The 22,990-nt window shown below is 41.3% G+C and overlaps 1 protein-coding gene across 4 annotated transcripts in view; it reads right to left on the bottom strand.

Annotated features, from left to right (window-relative positions):
* LOC147120179 (diacylglycerol kinase beta-like) overlaps positions 1 to 22,186 on the bottom strand; it is a 752,216-nt gene extending 730,030 nt beyond the window's left edge. The window contains exons 1-2 of one of the 4 annotated variants that reach the window (XM_085985737.1): positions 21,482 to 22,186; positions 20,804 to 20,856 (exon numbers count right to left, since the gene is read on the bottom strand). The gene's annotated coding sequence lies outside the window, so the exon portion shown is untranslated. Of the gene's footprint in view, positions 1 to 20,803; positions 20,857 to 21,198; positions 21,328 to 21,481 lie in introns of those variants that run through there. The other 3 variants (XM_085985736.1, XM_085985741.1, XM_085985738.1) reach the window with 3 other exon arrangements.
* Positions 22,187 to 22,990: the final 804 nt, after the last annotated feature.

Raw genomic sequence — 22,990 nt, 5'->3', positions numbered from 1 at the left:
CCAAATGGAAGAAAATAGTCATATTTTATCTAACCGCAGAAATGTGTTAAAATGGCAGCCCAGATCAAGAATCTCATGAAGTGTGTTACAAATAAAATTACATTTATAAACATATGGAGGTGTATCAAGATAAATATCAGATGATAACAGCATTAGAAGATCTAAACCAGAATTATTCCTTCAAAAATGAGGTTCACAATGATAAAATTACTTGGCTGCTTTTATAAAATCACACAGCACAGAAGGAGGTTATACAGCCCATCATGCCTGTGCTTTGAAAAAGCTATCCACTTAATCCCCCTCCCCTGCTCTTACCCCGTAGCCCTGCAAAATTCTCCTTTTCAAGTACATACCCAATTCCCTTTTGAAAGTTACTGCTGAATCTGCATCCACCACCCTGTCAGGCAGTGAATTCCAGATCCTAACAACTCGCTGCATAAAAACATTTCTCATCTCCCCTCTGGTTCTTTTCTAATTATCTTAAATCCGTGTCCTCTGGATACCAACCCTCCTGCCAGTGGAAACAGTTTCTCCTTATGTATTCTATCAAAACCCATCATAATTTTGAACACCTCTATTAAATCTCCCCTCAACATTCTTTGGCACACCGACCTTGCTTTTGTTCTTCATGCCTCTTATTTATAAAGCCCATATATTTTTGTGAATTTTTTTTTTTTTTTTTTATAAAAAGGAACCCACTGGTTATTTTGGGGCTTCTTAGCAAACGCAGATTTATTAACCTGCTAAAATACATACTTTACAACGTGCTCCATTATGAATTGAATACACAATTTTTTTTTATTTTTTTTTTAAAAAAGGGTGTTGAGCAGAAAACTAATTGACCAAATCAATGTCACATTGGAGTGGTATAATGCATTGGTTTTTGCACCAAGGAGTTTGTGCAGTTGTAGCTGTGACAGAATTAGAGTCTCTTCTTCATACAAACTGTAAAATCTCCGTAATAACCTTTCCATATGAAATATATTGCAAATTGAAGTAGTGTTCAGTAGTATCGCCGGGGGAAGATGATGGTATCTAGCATGAGGAATTCAGTCAGGTTGTCTGCACTGAAGCCCCAGTAGCCGTTCAACTTCTAAATTATCACTAGTTTTAATAAAATCAATATTTGAACCTGTAAACTCCAGCCACGGTCCAACAGACACTAGGATGGTTTTCTTTTCAGGCAAGTGTTAATGTATGCAATTTTGCAGACTGGGGAAGTGGTCACAGTCATCATTTGCGATGGCTTACCTATCGGGGGATACCTTTCAAGGAAGTGAAAGTGAAGGAAGTTTGAAGATGAACACCCATGACCTGAAACACTTCATTTGGCATAAAGACACTGCAATAGCTACTCATCTTTAGTTCACATTTAGGATCCATTTTTGGCTTCTGTAATTGATATTCAGATGCCAGAGGGGGGCACGAATACAGTCTCAGGAACATCATGCTGGGAAACCTGCATCCACTAGAAATCTTGCAGATTATCAGAGTGTCTCAGTAATGCATTCTGGAGAATCTGTTTAACCCCTTGTGGACTTTTCAGTTTTTGCACATTTTATAAGTGCTTGTGCTATCAGCATCTTGCTTTATTTGTATGTTACAGTATAATTATAAATCTTCTAAATAAATTCAGTTATGAATGTTTGCCAACAACTTATATAGCACCTTTAATGTAACAAAATGTCCCAAGGCACTTCACAGGAGTGTTATCAGAAGAAAAACAAAATTTGACACCGAGCTATATAGGGAGGTGTTAGGGCAGGTGAAAGAGGCAGATTTTAAGGAGCGCCTTAAAAAGGAGAAAAGAGAAGTGGAGAGGCAAAGAGATTTAGGGAGGGAATTCAGGAGCTTAGGACCTAGGCAGCTGAAGGCACAACCACCAATGGTGGAGCGATTAAAATCAGAGATGTTCAAAAGGCCAGAATAGACAGAGCGCAGAGGTCTAGGGGGATTATAGGGCTGGAGCAGATTACAGAGATAAGGAGGGGTGAGGCCATGGAGGGATTTGTAAACACGGGTGAGAATTTTAAAATCAAGACATTGCTTAACTGGGAGCCAATGTAGGTCAGTGAACACAGGGGAGATGGGCGAGCAGGACTTGGTGCGAGTTAGGACACCGGCGGCAGAGTTTTGGATGACCTTAAGTTTATGGAGGGTAGAACTAGGGAGGCCGGCCAGGAGTGCGTTGGAATAGTCAAGTCTAGAGGTAATAAAGGCATGGCTGAGGGTTTCAGCAGCAGATAAGTTGAGGCAAGGGCGGAGACAGGCAATATTACAAAGGTGGAAAGGGACAGTTTTAGTGATAGAATGGATATGAGGTAGGAATCTCAATTTGTGATCAAATATGACACCAAAGTTGCAAACAGACTGGTTCAGCCTTAGACAGTTGCCAGGGAGAGATCTCGAATCAGTGGAAAGGGAACAGAGTTTGTGGCATGAACCAAAGACAATGGCTTTGGTCTTCCCGATCTTTAATTGGAGGAAATTTCTACTCATCCAGTGCTGGAGGTCAGACAAGCAGACTGACAGTATAGAGATGGTAGAGGTAGAGCTGGGCATCATCAGCATACATGTGAAAACTCACATTGTGTTGCTGAATGATGTCACCGAGGGGCTGCATGCAGATGAAAAATAGGAAGGGGCCAAGGATATATCCTTGGGGAACACCAGAGGTGACATTGCAGGATTGGGAAGAGAAGCAATTGCAGGTGATTCAATGATTACGTCTGGAAAGATAGGAATAAAACCAGGCGAGTGCAGTCCCATCCAGCTGGACAACGGTGGAGAGGCGTTGGAACCGAATTTTGTGGTCAATCATGTCAAAGGCTGCAGACAGGTCCAGAAAGACGAGAAGGGATAGATTAACTTTGACACAGTCAATTAGGATATCATTTGTGACCTTGGTAAGAGCAGTTTCACTGTGGCAGAGGTGGAAGCCTGATTGGAGGGATTGGAGGGATTCAAGCAAGGAGTTCTGGGAAAGGTGGGCACAAATTTGGGAGGCGACAGCACACTCAAGATCTTTGGAGAGGAAAGGGAGGTTGGAGATGGGGGTGACAGTTTGCAAGGACAGAGGGGTCAAGGGTTGTTTTTTTTGAGGGGTGATGACAGCAGATTTGAAGGAAAGGGGGACAATGCCTGAGGAGAGAGAACCGGTAACAATATCCGCTAACATGGGAACCAGGGAGGAAAGTTGTGTTATCAGCAGTTTATAGGGATAGGGTCGAGAGACCATGAGGTCGGTCTCATTGACAAGATGAGCTTTGAAAGGGCAAGGGGGGAGATAGGAGAGAAATATGCAAATTTAGGGTTAGGGCAGGGGGGAAACGGAGAGGAAGTGAGGTCCAGCGGGCTAGGGGGAGGGAGTGAATTGAAAGCAGAAGCAGTTGAACAGATGTGGTCAATCTTTTTAACAATGAAGTCCTGAGCTCCTCACATTTATTGTTGGAGGGGAGGGAGGAGGCAAGGGAGAGTGGTTTGAGAAGATGGTTAGTGGTGAAGAGAAGTCTGGTGTTATTTTTACTATCCTCAATGATCTTAGAATAATAGACGGTTTGTGATGGAAAGGAGAACCCCATAATGCTTTACAGGATCTAGCCAAATCTGGTGATGGATGATTAACCCAGTTGTCCACCAAAGGCGTTCAAGCCTACGTCCCTTGGACTTAAGGGAGCGGGTGGGGGGGGGGGGGAAACGACTAGGGTGAGAGTATGTCATGATTTTAGTGGAGACAAGGGCCTCAAAAAGGTGGAGGAGAGGGTGTGATTTAGTAGGTCAGAGATGTCAAGGAGAATATTAGGCCAAAGGCTAAGTAGCTGGGAATTAGAAAGTGCAGTGGTAAGGGACTTGAGGGAGAGTTTTTTTCCATGGGTGAATACAAAAAGAAGTGGGTTTTAGGCAGGGGAAGGGGAATATGGGTAGAGAGTGATATAGGAAATGGTCGGAGATTGCCTTAACAGCGATGGTTACGGAGGGGACAGCGAGGCCACGTGAGATGATAAGATCAAGGGGGTGGCCATATATATGGGTGGGGGAGTTGACATGAAGGAAGAGATTAAAGGAAGGAAAGGAGGGCAGTGAACTCCGAGGAGAGGGAGCAAGATAAGTTGAGATGGAGGTTGAAATCACCGAGGATAAGAAGTTTGGGTGATAATATTGGATGATAACATCAGAAAGGAAAGGAGCGTAGACTTGAATGTCTTTGGCAGACAATTGGTGCAAAATAACAAATTTAGCAAAATGGTAATTGTTAATCCTGTGCCAGGTTAGTCCCATTCAGGACACTCATGTGGGTGTAAGTTTCTGATTATGGGAGGTGTGGATCTGCCTAAACTGCTGCAATTTGCTGTGAGCATGAAGAGAGTGTTGGCAGAGCCCAAATTATTATAGCAATATTTTGAGATTAATTTTTCAGTGGTACAGTATTTATCTCTGTTTTGTTATCAGTGAAGGACCTTACCTAAGTAACCAGTCAGTGCTGTGTCTACTTATAACATCACATTCAGCAGCTTATTCGGGTCAGGGTTTTTAGCGGATTTGTTTTTGCTGTCATTTTATTCAATATGAATTGAAAGTAAATAGATTGGAAAATTGGGTCAATATTCGCACTATATATGCATTTTCTTTAAATACCTATCTATTTTTTCTTATCAAACAGACTTAGAAATATAGGGCTGAATTTTGCCGGTGCTCAGAGTGCAGGTTGGGAGGCGGGTCCACTGTCAAAATCACAAAGATACAAAAAGGTATCCCGCTGTAAACCCACTGCCGTGTCAGTTTCCCAAGTGTCGGATCTGTCTTCCGACACCAAGCAGTGGGTCAGCCAATTTAGATAGTTAAAAGCTTATTAAAAAAGGTAGTTAAGAACCATTTCCCCATGTACTTACCATTTTAATCAGGTTTTCAACGAGGTTCCCGGAAAGCAGCTATCATGTCAGGTAAGTATGTTGGGTTCTCAATGACTGTGGATTGCTGTGAATAGGTGAAAGCTGCAGAAGTGGTCTAAAACCTACCATTTCACAGCTGTTCACTTCCCAATCATAGAAGCTGGAGCATTAATGATTTGGAACCCACTTTTGAGCTTTATGTACTTTTGAAGTGTTTGGAGTAATCTCTCTATCCACTGTCACCTCCTTGGAACAACTGATCTCAACACTGACAGATTACTTCCATCATCTCAACCTCACCTGTCATCTATTCCATCAGAGCCCTTGAAAAAATCTCACCTTGGTCCTCAGAATACCAACACGATCAGCTCCAACACCAGCACCAACAGCTACATCAATCTGTCAGTGTTGAGATAGGTTGTTCCAAGGAGGTGACAGTGGATAAGAGAGATTACTCCAAACACTTCAAAAAGTACATAAAGCTCAAAAGTGGGTTCCAAATCATTAATGCTCCCGCTTCTAAGATTGGGAAGTGAACAGCTGTGAAATGGTAGGTTTTAGACCACTTTTGCAGATTTCACCTATTCACAGCAATCCACAGTCATTGAGAACCTAACATACTTACCCAATGTGATAGCTGCTCTCCGCAATCAACAGGTGCTGCACTAGACACAGGGCATCATCATGCGTGTACATTGCTGCCCGGGACACCAGCGATGGCCTCATCATGTCCAGATTTACTTCACTTGCTGTACACCCTGGCTGCCACATGATGCGCCAGGTTGGCACCACCCCACACCAGCACCAAAAAGCATCCCTACAATGCCCAAGCCATTCCTTTCACACTCAGCACCATTGGGGGTGGGGGGGGGGGGGGGGGGGAAGAGGAAGGTTATGTCTCACCATTCACTGGAACTCATTAATAATGACACTTCCAAAGGCACACACAAATCTGTCCAAGAAGGCAAAGTGTTGAAAATAAAAGATTTCAGTGCTTGACAACACATTAACAGACACTTTACATGAACATTGGCTAAAGTACACAAGTGTCTACTCTTGTATGTTGTTAGTTTGAATGATTGGACAAGGATGAGGGCGAGTGTGAGGGGTGGCAAGTGAGATGGGAAAGTGATAACGTAGATAGAGAGGGATGTATGGAGGTGCAAGGTAAGTTGGTGTGAGTAAGGATGTGCAGGAGTAGTGTAGGGAAGGCAGAGTGATGGGGATGTGATCAGTGGCACAGCAGGATGAGTCCGAGTGTGGCTTTGCAGTAACGTTTTGTGATCTACTGAGATCATTGAAAGGTTTGCAGCCTGGTCCTCGTGAAGACATCCCTGCTTGTGCCGTCATGTGCAATGTGCAACCAGGCTGCGTTGGTCTCCTAGGGAGGGGACCTCCGCCCATGGGAGGGGAAGAGAACCTCCCTGCGTGCTGTGAATCCCTCCATAAGCATATGGAGGGGTTAATGGGAGAGACTTTCGATAAGGTGCCACATAAAAGGTTACTGCACAAGAGAAAAGCTCATGGGGTTGGGGATAATATGTTAGCATGGATAGAGGATTGGCTAACTAACAGAAAACAGAGAGTCAGGATAAATGGGTCATTTTGAGGTTGGCAAACTGTAACTTTTTTTTTTTATATGGCAAACTGTAACTAGTGGGGTGCCGCAGGGATCAGTGCTGGGGCCTCAACTATTTACAATCTATATTAATGACTTGGATGAAGGAACCAAGTGTGATGTAGCCAAATTTGCTGATGATACAAAGGTAGGTGGGAAAGCAAATTGTGTGGAGGATGCAAAGAATCCCCAAAGGGATATAGATAGGCTAAGTGAGTGGGCAAAAATCTGGCAGATGGAGTATAAAGTGGGAAAATGCGAGGTTATCCACTTTGGTAGGTAAAAGAAGAAAGCAAATTATTATTTAAATGGGGAGAGATTACAAAATGCTGAGGTACAGAGGGATTTGGGGGTCCTTGTACATGAATCACAAAAAGTTAGCATGCAGATACAGCAAGTAATTAGGAAGGCAAATGGAATGTTGACCTTTATTGCAAAGGGAATGGAGTATAAAATTGGGAAGTACTGTTACAACTGTACAGGGCTTTGGTCAGACCACACCTGGAGTACTGCGTACAGTTTTGGTCTCCTTATTTAAGGAAGGATATACTTGCATTGGAGGCAGTTCAGAGAAGGTTCACGAGGTTGATTCCTGGGATGGAAGGGCTGTCTTATGAAAAGTTGAGCAGGTTGGGCCTATACTCATTGGAGTTTAGAAGAATGAGAGGGGATCTTATTGAAATATATAAGATTCTGAAGGGGCATGACAGGGTAGATGCAGAGAGGATGTTTCCCCTCGTGGGGGAATCTAGAACTAGGGGGCATAATTTCAGAATAAGGGGGGGACCCATTTAAAACGGAAATGTGGAGGAATTTCTTCTCTCAGAGGGTCATGAATCTTTGGAATTCTCTTCCCCAAAGAGCTGTGAAGGCTGGGTCATTGGATATATTTAAGGTGGAGATAGACAGATTTTTGAATGGTAAGGGAGTCAAGGGTTATGGGGAACGGGCAGGGAAGTGGAGTTGAGGCCAAGATCAGATCAGCCATGATCTTACTGAATGGCAGAGCAGGCTCGAGGGGCCAAATGACCTACTCCTACGTCTTATGTAGCCTGGGTGCAGTCATGCACATTTGTGCAGTGCTCGTCAATATCTGCAGCACCTCAATGTTGCAGCACACTGACAGCACAACTGTCAAAATGATTGTGAACATGGTCCCTTTAAGGAAACCAACGGATGACACGTCTTCAAATGACGTCATCAGACCCGCTTCCTATCAATTGGCCGGGAACCTTGCAGGACGGGCTTAACAAGCCCCATCAATGGAATATCTTGTTGGAGGCTGGGATCGACACAGATGCGGGGTCCCCACACACCACGGACGTTGCCTGCCCCGGACCCGCTGAGGTTGGAAAAACCCAGCCCATACAGTGCAGAACAAGTCCCCATGCCTAAAAGTCAGGATAATTGAGTGTTTAGTATCATTATATTCTACTTCCTGTAAATTCAGACACTTGTTCATTTTATTATGTCATAACAACATTAACACCTACACAAATATCATGAGTCATTGGCAGCAAAGCATTATTCCTTTAAATATTTGGGAGGAATCTGAGCAGTTAAAACTTGTTCAGTAATTATAATTTGTGAAACTGCTTATAAAGGCAAATTACTGGCGAGATACACAATATATTTTGTTAACTATGGTTATGGTATCACAGAAGGCAACAGCTCCAAAACAGGCCTTTCGGGCCACTGAGTGTTGCCTCTTATTTATCTCCAAATGAGCCATTTCATCTAATCCCGCTCTCTTCGCTCCCCATTCCCTTTTAACAACAACTTGCATTTATATAGCTCCTTTAATCTAGAAGATTGACCTAAAGCACTTCGCTGAAGCGTAATCAGACAAAAATGGACGCCGAGGCATTGAAGGAGATATTAGCACAGCCGCCAATGGTGGAGCGAAGGAAGTGGGGGATGCATAAGAGACCAGAGTTGGAGGAACTCGAGAGTTCTTGGAGGGTGGTAAGAGGTTACAGAAATAGGAAGGGGCGAGACCATGTTGGAATTTGAACATGAGGGTGAAAATTTTAAAATTGAGGCATTGGAGAAACTGGAAGCCAATGTACGTCAGTGTGTACAGGGATGACGGGCGAGTAGGACTTGTGAAAGTTAGGATACGGGCAGCAGAGTTTTGGATAAGCTTACGTTTATAGAGGGTGGAGGATGGAACATTAAACCAATGCCCCAGCTGTTTACTTAGGTACAGGTTAAAGATCCCAAGGCACTATTCAAGGCAGAGCATGGTGTTCTTTTAGTATCATGGCCAACATGCATCCTTCATCCAACATTACCAAAACAAACTATTTTGGTATTTGTGGGATATTGCTGCTTGCCTACAAAACTGTGACTACACTTCAAAATGCTTCACAACTATTGAACTACCTTCGAGACATCATGAGGAAGTGAAAGGTGGTATAAAAATGTAATTTCCTTTTTTTTTTGCATCAGCTCTTCTGATCAGCATGCGGTCTGAAGGTGTTTTATTTATATATGTTATGGGCCTAGGTCTGAGGATTTGCAGGACCCGTCACGGCCTCCTGGACTAACATCAGACTGTGGATGTGAGGGCATTTCCAGAATGTCTATTTGGCCACAGCACATTCAGCCGTCATCTTTCAAGCATCAATGGAATTTGTGTGGAGTGCAACGGATTTGGCCGTCACTCATTTTGTTGCATTTGGAGGTTGCGACGGCATGTCTCCATAGTGATCTCCATTCCTCCTCAATCTTCACATCAGTTTACTCCTCGAGCCCCTAATATGAGCAATTCCATACAGTCTCGCTCAACATGCTTTGGAATTTCTTTACCTTCCCTATTAAAAACACAGGTAACAAGTTTGGTGGGCAAGTGAAATTAAATATCCCTGCCATAGGGCAAGGTTAAAAGAAAAGCTTTTCAGTGGTGATGAAGGATGAAAGTATAGATAGGTAATTAAAAGGTGTCAAAGGAAAAAAATGAACAGGATTTGCAAACCTATTGCACTTTCACTGCTGGAGACTGGACTTCAAATACAGATCAGATTGGCAAGATGAAAACTCTCTCTATGCTGGGCATAAAGATCTCACATGAAATTAAATTGGTGTCAAACAACCCAGTCCTAGTGGGTATACCATCACAGTATAAAATTTGGCACAAATTGACAATCTCATTCAGAGTGGTTTAAAGATAATGTAGGAAATACAAAAAATTCAGATTACTATAGCTGCAAATAGTGTAATGGCTTCTCTTCCCACTCCCACAACGTTACCACTGGAGTCCCCCAAGGATATATCCTAGGCCCTCTCCTAGTCTTCATCTACATGCTGCCCCTCGGCGACATCATCTGAAAACAAAACGTCAGATTCCACACGTACGCTGATGAAACCCAGCTCTACTTCACCACCACCTCTTTAGACCCCTCCACTGCCTCCGATTTGCCACGCTGCTTGTCCAGTATCGGATGAAGGAAATTTCCTCCAATTAAATATTGGGAAGACCGAAACCATTGTCTTTGGACCCTAAACCCTCCATGGCCACCTTCTTAGGCTGAACCAGACTATTCAAAACCTCAGCAACCTACTTAACCCAGAGCTGAGCTTCTGACCCCATAATCCTCTCCATCACCAAGGCCACCTACTTCCACCTCCTTAACATCGCCTGTCTCTGCGCCTGCCTCAGCCCGTCTACGGCCGAAACCCCCCATCCATGCTTGTGTTACCTCCAGGCTCCTGTTCCAATACTCTCCTGGCCGGCCTCCCACATTCCACCTTCCGTAAACTTCAGCTTATCCAAAGCTCTGCTGCCCGTATCCTGACATGCACCGAGTCCCGTTTGCCCATCACCCCTGTGCTCGTTGACCGACATTGGCTCACAGTCCAGCAATACCTTAAATTTAAGGTTTTCTTCCTGGTGTTCAAATTCCTCCATAGCCTCGTCCCTCTCCATCCCTACAACCCTCCCAGAACTCTACATTCCTCCAAGTCTGGCCTCTTGTGCAGCCCCAATTTCCTTTGCCCCTCCATTGGCGGTCGTGCCTTCAGCTGTCCAGTCCCTAAACCTCTCTGCCATCTAAGGTGCTCCTTAAAACCTACCCCTTTTTGAACTAGTCACCTATACGAATATCTCCTCGTGTAGCTCGTTGTTTGGTAACGCTCCTGTGAAGCGCCTTGGAATGGTTTACTATGTTAAAGGCGCTATATAAATGCAAGTTGTTGTCGTGTTTGAAGGTCAGTTAAGGCATATTTTTTAAATTTTTTTAAATTTTTTTTTTTTAAAAGCTTGAAAGAAGGCAGCTTCAGTATTTAACCGTATCACTCAGAGGAAACTTTAACATCTATTTGCCAACCTACCACGTGGAAATATGTAAAAAAAAAAATTCAATATTAGAAATTTACAAATGTTTTATTTGCATATTTCCAAAGCCAATGAACAAAGTTAATCAACATACTGCATACTAGATCAAATAAGGAACTAAAAATACATACAATAGGCTCAGACTTTGCTCCAGGCTGACAGCAGTGGGTTACTGCTAAAGTAGATCTGGTTACCATTTATTTTGATCATTTCCCTCTTCTTACAGTAATTGGAAGATTAGAATATGCAAATATCTTTCTGGCAGAGATTTGGCACCTAGTTCTTTTTGATTGCGACTGCCAGCAAAAGATTTGCCAAGTGGTAAGTCAGGTGGAAACATGTTAAAAAGCCCTTCATTTTGTGTACCCAAACCCAAGGATAGAATCCCCTTGATGACAAGAGTTCAAGCCACATCAGGAAGAGAGCTTTTATTTAAAAAAAATGCAGATTTCAATATTTCTTTTAAGTGAAGAAGCAGGAGACAACTTGGCAAGCCAGCTGTTCCAGTGTAATTAGCCTAGTCAGTCAATTCAGCAGCAACTCACTGCAGCCAGCAGAATCAGCAGGAGGAAGGGGGAAGGAAAGCAGGGAAAAGCACATCATTTTATGTGGCAATAATAGATGAAAGTAGCTTAGCAATTGGCAAAGTGGCAAATCCAGGCCATAACATTGAATTCAAATGTTGTACAAAACCACTTAAAATTGGTCTCTCAGTAACAGTTGCTGGAAAGCGAGCCTCAAAATGCTAAATTAGACCAAATTCTAAAATGAACTTTACAGCACTTGGTTTATCATTCTCTGCCTCGGTATTCACCAACGACGTTCATTAGAATAGGCTCCTGTATTAATTTTTGTTGAAACTTGGATTTGCGCAGTCTCAGGTTTTATGGGTTCGTATTAAAGACAAAATAAGAGGGCATAGTTTCCTACTGAATATACGGATTCTGCACACTCTTCCTTCATTCCCACTATGCTGAAAGCAAGACTCATCACAGTCTCTTATTCTAATTCATTCTTTCCTAGCACCTCCATTCTTTGTTCCACCTCGCTCACATGTCCCCTCCTCCAACTACAATTTTAAGGCCTTTAAAGCTCAACCTTAGCAGTCACCTAATCACCATTTCCCAATTTGCCTAACCTTTTCTTTGCAACAATGGTGATATTTTCTCAATTTGAAGAAAAAAAGTGGCCTTTCAAGCCATTTTGCTTTGATAGCAGTAATTTATTTACTGATACACATCTTCACACAAGTTGAAATGTGACAACTGGAAAGTACAGACACATGACTGTCTTGTACATTTTAGTTGTTTAACATTGCAGTTACTCTGTCACTATTATGTCAATGGCAAGCAATTTTTTATGCATCCTGACTCAGATTCTAGGAGGTCATCTCAACATTGTTTGGGCTTCACATCAGCTGAAGTATAATTCCAGCCCAACACATATCTGGGTTTAAATAGAACTCGGAAAAACCTGTGGAACTCCTGGGCATTGCATAAACTTGGTATTACGTCTAATGAGAAACCAGATGCTGCCTGTTGTCTAACATTAAAAACTAGTCGTCAGAGAAAAAAAGCTCTGCACATGCATGCAGAGCACACTCCTGGCAGGCAGCACAATGGTCCAACAAAGCACAGTTGCTGGTACAGCTCATGTCTTGCCAGTTGCATCTTGCACTCTACAGTCACTGGTCATAGACCAGCAGTACAGTGAAAGTGTCAGCTTGGCCCAGTGGTAGCATTCTTGCCTTGGTGTGAGATAATGGCCCAGAAATTTGGGTCTCCACGGGTGAGTACGCACGGGGTACTCACCCGTAGGCCCAATGGAAGTGCCGTTTTCCTGCATGCACTGCGCATGCATGGGAAACCGGCACTTCCGTTCCCCTGAAAGCAGGGGTTCAGAGGTCGAACGCGTGCACAGGAGAGGCTGCGCGTGCGCATCGAACTTCGTTTTTTTTTTTTAAAGACAGGTTTTCCCGGGAAGGTAAGCCTGCAGAATTTAGAAATGTAAAAAGCAGGCGTAAGTCCTGCTTTTTACAAGGTAAGTGGTGAATTAATTAAAATTAAAACATTTTTTCCACAGGTTTATTATTTTTAAATACTTTAAAGCAAGGTAAGTTTATTTTTAGCCCCATTAGAAAATAAAATTATTTTTTCAAAAATTTAAATTATTTTTTAAAATAGTTATGTCATTTAATTTATAGTTTATTTAAAAAATGTGATGTTTTTTAAAAATTTATTTGAAGATTTAGTGGTGTTTTGTAAGAAGGGCCCATAGTATTTCTAAGTTTGACAGCACTTCCTGTCAGACTTATGAATGGAGTATTCCCTGCTCAGATTGGCTGCCCATGGCCCACGTGATCCCAGGGGACGCTTCGAACTAACTGCGCCCCTGGGATATGCAAGCACAGCGCACCGGCTGCTGGACCAGGCCCCGGATCGGAATTCCACGGGGGCCCACAGCTCAACGGCCGGCGCGCAAGGTAAGTGCAGATCGGGGGCTTGCACCCGCGGGAAGCCCACAACCCGAATTTCTGGGCCAATATTAGGTTCAAGCCCTACTCTAGGGGCTTCAGCACACGATCTAGGTTGATACTTTGGTGCACTACTAACAGAGTGCTGCACTGTCCAAAGTACCATCTTTCGGATAAGACGTTACACCTGAGATGTGGTCTCAGTGTAAGGTCCCATAGTACTCTTTGAAGAGCAAGCTGGTTATCCTGGTCAACATTTATCTATTACTATCAGCAAAAACAGATCAACTGTGCACAAATCAGCTGCTGCATTTACAAAACAACACTACACTTCAAAAGCAATTTATTGGCTGTGAAGCACTGTATAAATGCAATTTTTTTTTCTATTGTTAGTTTTTAACCTGCAAAAATATCTAGAAACTTCAAACTGCTTAAACTAAAATGTTTGAAAATACATTTTCCAAATAGGTAAACTGCACGTGAATATTTTAGTTGTAATTTAAAATGCATCTGCCCTTTTTCTATTTATCTTGAGCAGCATTTATACTGCCACTTCTTTAATTATGAAAAGTAGTTTTAGGTGGACATTAATGCAAGTGTGGTAGTATAATTCAGAAAATGACCAAATGTGCACAAGCATGGAGATGCGAGACTATTATGAAAAACGTGGATTATTTTCTATGCAACTCTATGTATGTCATAGAGACTGCAAGAAAAAAGAAGCTGCTTTATTCCTTGTAATAGCTCTAAACTACTGTCCATCTTTTTAATGCCTTACAAAAATTACATATAAAACAATTTATTACAAAGATCTGCCAGGAAGATTGGCTACGGTCATTTTCAAAATGACTTGATTGATTCCATAATGGGAAGAAGTTGTTGTTGGTATGCTGGAAGCATGAAATGAAATGTCACCTTCATTGTGATTTTGGCTCCAAATAAAACTTTTGCCTCAAAAGTGTGATTCTGGTTCTTCAATAGAAAATTTTGTGGCATTTATATTCTTTGCCAAGTAAATAGATCAATTATTTACCAATATCAATTATATAGAACAAGAAGGGAGTCAATGGCATAACTGGACAATCACCTATGGTTCAGTTATATAAATGATCATATAGCAGTGACTAAACATTCAGCTTTCAAAATCCCACTGATGCTCGGAATGAATGTCAAGGGTGGAAAAAAATGATTAAGAAATTGTGCAGAGACAAACTGAATTAATCTGGGGCTACCCCGAACCATGCTTCATTGTCTCTCAACATTACCCCACCCAAATACACTTGAAAATCCCTTTGATCTATTTCACTGATAAGTTTTCAGTTTTATTCTGCAACCATCCAACTGAATATACATATCTATATACTAGAAGAAAAAAAAACTTGCATTATCTCTACCCAAGCTACTTTGTTCACCTCAAAATATTACAAACTCCATTCACCACACAGTTCTTCTGTTCAGAAAAAGGCCCTAGATCTTAAATATGCACTTGCCTGGTGAAAACAAGATGTCATAACATTTTATATATACTGCAGGGCCTAACATTAATTTCCACTCATTCCCAATTTAACTAGCATCCAAGGCTATGTACATTACAACAGTGACTACACTTCAAAAAGTACTTAATTGGCTGTAAAGCATTTTGGGATGTCCGGTGGTCACGAAAGGCGCTATATAAATGCAAGTCTTTCTTCTGATCTAGGTGCAGGAGGAAGATTTCTTCAGTTCACTATCTGTTAACACACTTGTGATTTTGCTACAAAGAATGAGTTTATGATTTATAAGAAATCTTCCAGCTCGGTTTCTCAATTTATAGGCCATGGGGTGAGCCCAATTGTTTCGGTCAAATTCCATAACTAGCCTCAGTTCCCTCAACATGACCCATTCTAATTTTGATTCCAAATCCACTTTACATTTCCTGCTCACTCTCCAAGTTGTTTTATCAATCCCAATTACATCTTCCAGCTGCATTCTATGCCTGAGAAAATCCAACATTACTGCAAAATCATAATTGTCATTCAATCTTTCATTAAATTGACAAAACGTTCAAAGTTCATCTTGAACCACCTGAATCAAGATTTTGGGTCACAAATTTAGTTTGTCAAGTTCTCTGATCTTGGTCTCGCAATTATCCCCATTGAAAGTCTTAGATTGATGTCAGTCAGTATTTTGATTGTTCTGAATGAAATGTTTTTGTTTCTGATCACAGACAGAGTTGGAGTACTGGGAGGACATAATATTTCAGAAGTAGTTTTATTTTGTTTAAAAGTAACTAATTTTCCTTTCTCATAAATTGGAAAAGGAAATCAGATTATCAGTTCCAAATATCTACCTGTTGCTAAAACTGTTATCCACTCTTTAATCACCTCAAGGCTCAACTTCAACAAACTCCAGCTCATCCTGTTGCCTGCATGCTGTCCTGCTTGCCCATCACCGCTATCCTCACTGACCTCCACTGGCTCCATTACCTAATGCACTGAATTCAAAACCCTCATCTTTATTTAAATATCCCTTCATGGCACTGTCCCACTCTACCTCCGAGGCTTGTTTAGTGCTAGGTCACCATCTTCAGTCCTCTGACTCTAGCCTCCCGTGCATTCCACCACTCCTCATTCAACAGCAGAGGCTTCAGCTGTCTCAGACCTACTCTCCAGAACTCTATCCTATAACCTCTTTGCTTTGCTACTCCTCTCCCCACCTTTAAATGCCCTCTCAAAATGATCTTGCATTTGGTCATCTTCCCCAACTCTTCTATTATTGATCGGTGACCACTCTTTCCTATGTAAAGTGTTTTGAGATGTTTTATTACATCAATACGTACTATATAAATCTATGCGGTTGACCATTCTTAAAGTATGATGCTTCAACAGCGACTGCTAATGACATCACTGAATGCAACAGCCGAGGAGTTCATCCTCTCATTTCAACTAGATGTTAACTTACCTTCCCCACACTTTCAGCCTCAATAACTCTTCCACATCAGTTCAAACAAATCAGTGATATCACACAAACTGCACAAGTAAATAAAATAAAGACAAACTAGAATAGAGCATTCAATGAAATACAAAACCCTTCCTAGTTCTATGAAGCAGAAAAGCCAAAAACAAAATTTAAGATGAACAAAAAAGACCAATATTATTTTTTAAAATTATGAACAGAAATAAGGAACTCAAAAATACAAATATAAAAATTACAACAAATAAGCATCTGTACTGAAAAGAATTAGAAGAGAAAAACAAATGCAGACAGTACACAAGAAAGCCAAAGCACACTTACAATAAAGACTCCTTTTCAGTATCTTTAAATTTTCCATATCTTTTTCTAACATTAATTCCTCTGTAATGTGTCAATTCATTTCTCTACAATTTGTACTACCACTACCTATTATTCTGTTTTTAAATATTTCCAAAAGTAGCATAATTTTTTTTACTAGAATAACACTGCAAAATAAACAGAGCATCATTGTTGTAAAGGAGATGGTCAAACTCATCAGAGGTGCCTCATGAATCATGGACACATCTCTCACAAAAAGGTGCTAGTTGGAATCCTTGTCTGTCAATGATAAACAAAAGGAGACAATGGAAGAGAAGTAGCTTTTGGAGCTGAATCTGTACACTCGTTATATTAAATGCTAATGCTAAGCTGTTTATGATTTTTCTATTTAGATTTTTACAGACCATATTTAGTTCATAATGAAAAATGTGTTTTCATAAAACTGCTCAAATGCCCAGTACAACTTTATTGTTGCAATGTGTAGTATTTTAACTTATTGAATATGTCATTCTGAGTTCAACATTAGGCCTACTATTGGGTGGAAAGAAAGGGGTAACAATCAGTGACAAAACCAACTTTTCTTGTATCCTACTTTTTAAACACAGTTTCATGGTTGCAAGAAGCAAGATGCCAAATGCTTAAATTAATCTTGTTTCTCGTTACTTGTTTCGCTTCACCTCCCTGATAAAGGAGCACTGACCTCAGATGTCAGGTGGATCTCCTTGTTCATTGTGGATCATTGTTCTTCTGCAGCTTTGCATAAGGCAGGTCATAGTGAGGGCAGTTGCGACATGCATAAAGCACATCAGAGTGAGGCCAGTTCTGTGGTAATGCGTAAGGCATATCAGTGACACCAGTTCTGCAACATACATTAAGCAAGCTAGTGAGACCAGCTCTACAGCTATGTATAAGATATGTCACAGTGAGCGCCGTTTGCCTGAAGCTGATAAACAAAAAAGGATGCTACAGCTTTCAACTTTTCATATCCCAAATACTGAAAACTAAATACTAAGCCTGATCGCATTTTCTTTTTTATTTAGAAACCTGAATAAAAAGGAGCAAGGCCGACAGTGCAGGTTACCACCAAGACTGCAAAGTGTATTTGGGAACAGGGGATAAATCAAGAATTAGTGCAGATTTCAAACAGTAAAAGAAATTGAAAAATAAGTGTTACATCAAACATCTGTGTGGGACCTAAGCTTTAGAAGTGTAAAATGTACGGGCGCACATACGGTAGCCAATGTACATCAGCACCACTACCTAATGATGCTAGTCTGAGTCCAGTTGAAACTACATGCTCCAGTTTCTCCCCTCCAGAGTCTTGTGTTTAGTTTCAAGATCCTAATCACAATGTTTACACATTTGAAAAGAAAAATGATACAAGAGAGTACAAGGTTTCACTGGGAGCTCTCGGCAGATGAGCTGAATCAAGACCTTTTGATGCTGTTCAAATAACTGAAGGGCTAGCAATCATGCTAATTATCGGAGAGTTAATATATTGCAATATTTAAATTTATCAGCCTTGTTGACAGTGGTACATTATAGGTAAGCAGTGATGCACAGGGCTTGACAGACCAAGGTATGCAACACAAAATATACCCATATGTGTCAGAAGTTTGAAGGGAATGGTCATAGGTCATACTCTGAGAATGTATACTTACATTTTTTAAAAACAAAGTAGACAACAAACTACACGCTGTCCTGCAGTTTGATTGGATTGTTTTCATGGAGAAAGTCATTTTAAGCGACATCGGGGAAATTGGATTTCTACTGTTCTTTTCACTCTGTCTCAGAACACAAGTCTGAACAGCGTCAATGGATCCAACTATTACAACTGGGTGAGAAGACGGGGAGGAGGTGAAGGGTTTTTTTCTGCTAGCTTTCTCCCCTCCTGCTCTCCTGACTCTGATGTGATGTAGTATGGTTCCACAGGTGCCAGGAGCACTTGCCCAAATGGCCATTCTTGAGGCGATTCAGCCACGGAGCACAGCACAGCCACTCCCAGCCTTAGCTTCACCCAATGCCCACAAATGCACTTTGCAGCAGGGGGGGGTCACTGAACAGCGAGCAGCAACCCTGAGGAATTTTTCCATTTTTAACAGTTGGTTTCAGAGCCCCTTGGTTATGTCTTTGCTGCTACCCTACTAAATTCAGATAACTCAGCACTGAGCAGGTGGGACATTCCTTGTCATTATGGCTTATCTATTCCTGGTCTTAATCAGCTGAGCCATTAGTGAAGCACTGAAAATGTTCCTTCAAACTGTGTTACATTTGTATTTTGATAAAACAGAAATGAACACTCAAATGACATTTTAGTGAACAAAAGGCTAAATTTACCCAAGGAAGGTAGTGCTAATTTTAATAGGACGAGTATGAATTATTACATGGTAAAGATGTATTTATATTTTGGCTGCAGATGGCTATTACCAACCAAGGGCTGATTTTCTATAATAAATCAAAATGCCTCTGACCCTCAAAATTCTTTCCACAAGTTATGATTCTCCAAAAATTGTTTCTTGAAGATATTTTTCCTATCTAGAGATAAAAAGCAAAACTGAAAAAAAAAATAAAAACTGGAAATAAAAACAGAAAATACAAAGCAGATCTCCAAGCATCTGAAAATGTAGGTTAATATTTCATCTGATGGAAGGTTTCAATACAAAACCTTAAAATTACCTTTTCTCTTTTTACATTTTTTCCCTATTGAATTAATTTCAGTTGCGAGGATGGGTGCCTGTTAATATCAAGTATGAATGACACATACATATATGCCTTTTGGATGGGAGCACTTAATATTTGGGCCTTTAGATATTTGTGCACAAACATCTAGAGGACATTCTACTACACTGGTTATTGCGACTTCCAAGTTTGCAGTTTTTAAACCCCTTCATTTCCACATGAGCCAAAAATATAAAAAGCCATGTCACAAAATATTAATGTAAGCCATGCGATCAAAACATTCTCTACTACACGAGGCCACTAGCTACTGAGAACCACTCAACTGACAATTTAAATGCCTGTGGCAAAAAAGCTATTAAACAAAAAGGTCACACTTCCCATAAATCAGATGGACCACTACTACACTGTTTTTAAATATAACATAAAAAAGGAAAGAATGTCTCTCTTGCTTAATGTACTAATTTGATTAGTAGGATGGAAACAAGGAAGTTTAGAGGTAAAATAAACTGGTAACCTCCATTTTGTAGCACAAAGTGGAATGATCGTCACAAGGACTGCTGATAAATTGAATGGAACACTGAAAAGCAAGTGCTCCAGTAAACGCAATGAATTTTATTAGTGACAGGATTTTGCATAGTAAATGAGATCTGGAAAATGCAAACTATGAATATCTAACTGGAAAAATCAATTTCATCTGACCAATATGAGGTTTCTATTATGAATCTTAAATTTACAAAAAAGTTAACAGCTCCACAATAAAGAAAAACATAAAATATCTGTGAATTCTGTAAACCAAACCATTGCAGACTCACACAGACTTCACTTAAGAATCAGACTGGAAGAATAAGTAAAACACTACAGGCAAAACAGTGAGTGTGACATCCATCTATAGAGGGACTGCTGTGACATCATGTTTATCAATCTTCATAGCTTAATGCTACAAAAGGCCACTGTTAATCTGAAGGCCAATACGACATCACCAGAAATCCATCTATATTAGACAGGCAGTAACTCGATCATTCCCTTTATTTAGACTGGTAGCATCTAATAGATCAGGTTTGAACACGTTAAGGAAATTATTCTGGAGTGCTGTCTTAAATCCAAAGTTCAGGTTCTTAACAGCACAATCAATTTTATATATTGCATAAATAAACACATTGAAGTTAAAATAGTAAATTCAGATGTTAACCATCACAAAACCTCTCCCTTACCTGGAAGGGGCCGCCGGGGCACCTTTAGCTCAAACTGGCCCGATTGGTTCAATGTAGTTCAATTTGAAATAACTTTGAAACAGCCAAAACCTTTTGCAACCTTAAAGCTCAAGCTTCAACTCTGTAATCTTTCGAACTGAAACAACTCCTCAAAATTTACTGCTTTACATAACATCTCCAACTAATACTAATCATCAATGCTGAACACAAGGACAAGAGCCACCTCTATTTATGTCCTAGGTGCTGTATGATTCGCGTTTGGATTATCCTGTAGTTTATAAACATTTTCTAAAAGTCCATCATCATAAATATAGAAAAGCTTCATACCAAGATGTCTTCACAATCGTCTGTTCGTTTTTTAAAAAACTCAAAATAGAACACTGGAAGAAAGCAAAACACCCATGTTGGGTTTATAACCTTCTGTCCATCGATTCCCTTAAAAAAAACCGTAACACTGTTGCACAATTTGTAACTTTTCGTTGCGTTCAGACCAGCTCACACAACTTGTCAGATACGTATTTGCCTGCATGCTCGAGCACGTAACTACTTGAGGTTTCCGCATCTCTCAACAAGCCGACTTAAAAAACAAATTTCTCAAAATCGACACACAAGGAATCAGGAAACTAACGTGCAGTAAGGGCGTGCTCCGAAGAGCGCTTGACGGGGCGTGAGAAAAGATCCCGCCGTAGACTTTCATAAGGGAGCGAATTCACGGCATTTACCTCCAAGGATCGGGCAGCGAGCTGGCGCCTGCTCCTGACATCGCCGCGCTTCTTCATCACAGCCCAGTGACAGGGCGAGGTGCACTCAATGGCTTTTGAAAACGCGCCAGCCTCTCTCTCTCCCACCCACCCAGTCTCTCTCAACAACCAAAACAGCGCCAATGCTTCAGACCAGCAAAACCAGGCAAACGATAACAAAAAGTCTTAATAAAAACAAACATTTGCATTTCCACCAGCGGCGCTGCTTCATCTCCCTCTCGCTCTTTAATTCTTGTTCACTCACCTCACACGGGGGCTCCAGTTGCAGTTCTTCTCTCCGCAATAAGCTGCGAGTTATTGAGCTTCTCTTTTTTAAAAAAAAAGCAGAGCCGACGCCGAGAAAATTGCCTCCGTGAAGGGTCGGTGCAAAACAAAATGTTCTTCCCCTTTTACTTTAAAAAAAAAATTGTGCCCGAAGACTCTCTTGTGCTTTGCTTGTATGTTGGACAGGAGTTTATCAGTGTTGTGAGCGCGCTCTGTCCCGGGTGACTGCTGCTCGTGCCCGCACCCCCCCTCTCGCTGAGTGCTGGGCGCGTCCCCGCCTGCCTAGAGGGAGCGCGCGGCAGAGAGAGAGACAGAGAGAGAGAAGCTCGCGCTTGGCGTTCCTGGAGAATGGGCACAATGCATCCAGAAAGGGGTCAAAGCAGAAGTAATGAAGCTGAAGAGAAACCGGAATACCGACTTTGCTAAAATGTCAGGACTCTTCTACTAATGCAAATGCACGGTGGTAATTACTATACTGTAATTTAAAAGGATTTTTCCCCCCAGGCAGGTTTCAAAGGTCCCCCCCAAAAAAATACTTGCATTTATATAGCGCCTTTCACGACCACAGGACATCCCAAAGCGCTTCACAGTCAATGAGGTACTTTTAAGTGTGGCCACTGTTGTAATGTAGGAAACGCGGCAGTCAATTTGCGCACAGCAAGATCCCACAATCTATTCCTGAACTATAACAATCATTACTAAATTGGCATTATGGTTTGCCGTGGGTTTATATTAAAAAGTTACATATTTCTAGATCCGGAGGTTTGGACGTCAGGCTCACAATCTTCAGTCTGATGAATTTTATGTCAGCGCGGATGTTGCTTGGAAGGGAAACCTTTGCCACACGTCATCCACTCCCTCCTCACTGCTGATTCTCCCCCTTCCATTAACAGCCCTTTATTACGTGCAGTTTTCACATTTGTTGATAATCACTCATTGAGGGCGCTGGAAAGGGCTGGTCATGTTACCGCGAGCAATGCACAAAACCATTTTAAGAGACATTCGCCTCGTCCAAGTTTTCCGCGCGATTACAGCAGAAATAAACATTAACACGTGGAGCGGGCAGGGTTTTTACTCTTGTAGCTATTCGCCGCATTGGGCAGTGAGTATGGGTTGCATTTCTGATGCTGCAAGCTTTCGTATAAAAACAAATGAAACAATAACAAGCCTAATAAGTAAAACGGCAGAAACACGTGCCTGCTCGACCCGAACCTTTCTTAACATTGCAATTAAACGATCGTTCGCAAACACGGTTTTCGATACTGATTAATCGGAAGTGTCTATTGTTGCAATAAATTAAATCGCTTCCCATCACAGACAATACCAAGCAAACAGAAGGATTGTCTTGGTTGCCATGACTTCATCCAAATGTAAACATGATATATTTTGGGACATGACGCCAACTGACATGACTACAGCTTTTTATACTTTCCAGAGTGCAGTAATGTAGCTGCAGGAGCCAGGAAAGTTTATAAATACCGTAAGCATG

This window comes from Somniosus microcephalus, chromosome 4 (genome assembly GCF_052327205.1).
Source record: "Somniosus microcephalus isolate GS21.2 chromosome 4, FLI_Smic_1.0, whole genome shotgun sequence".
Lineage (NCBI taxonomy): Eukaryota > Metazoa > Chordata > Chondrichthyes > Squaliformes > Somniosidae > Somniosus > Somniosus microcephalus.
Note: the sequence above shows the minus strand (reverse complement) of the source record. Positions and strands in the feature narration are given on the sequence as shown.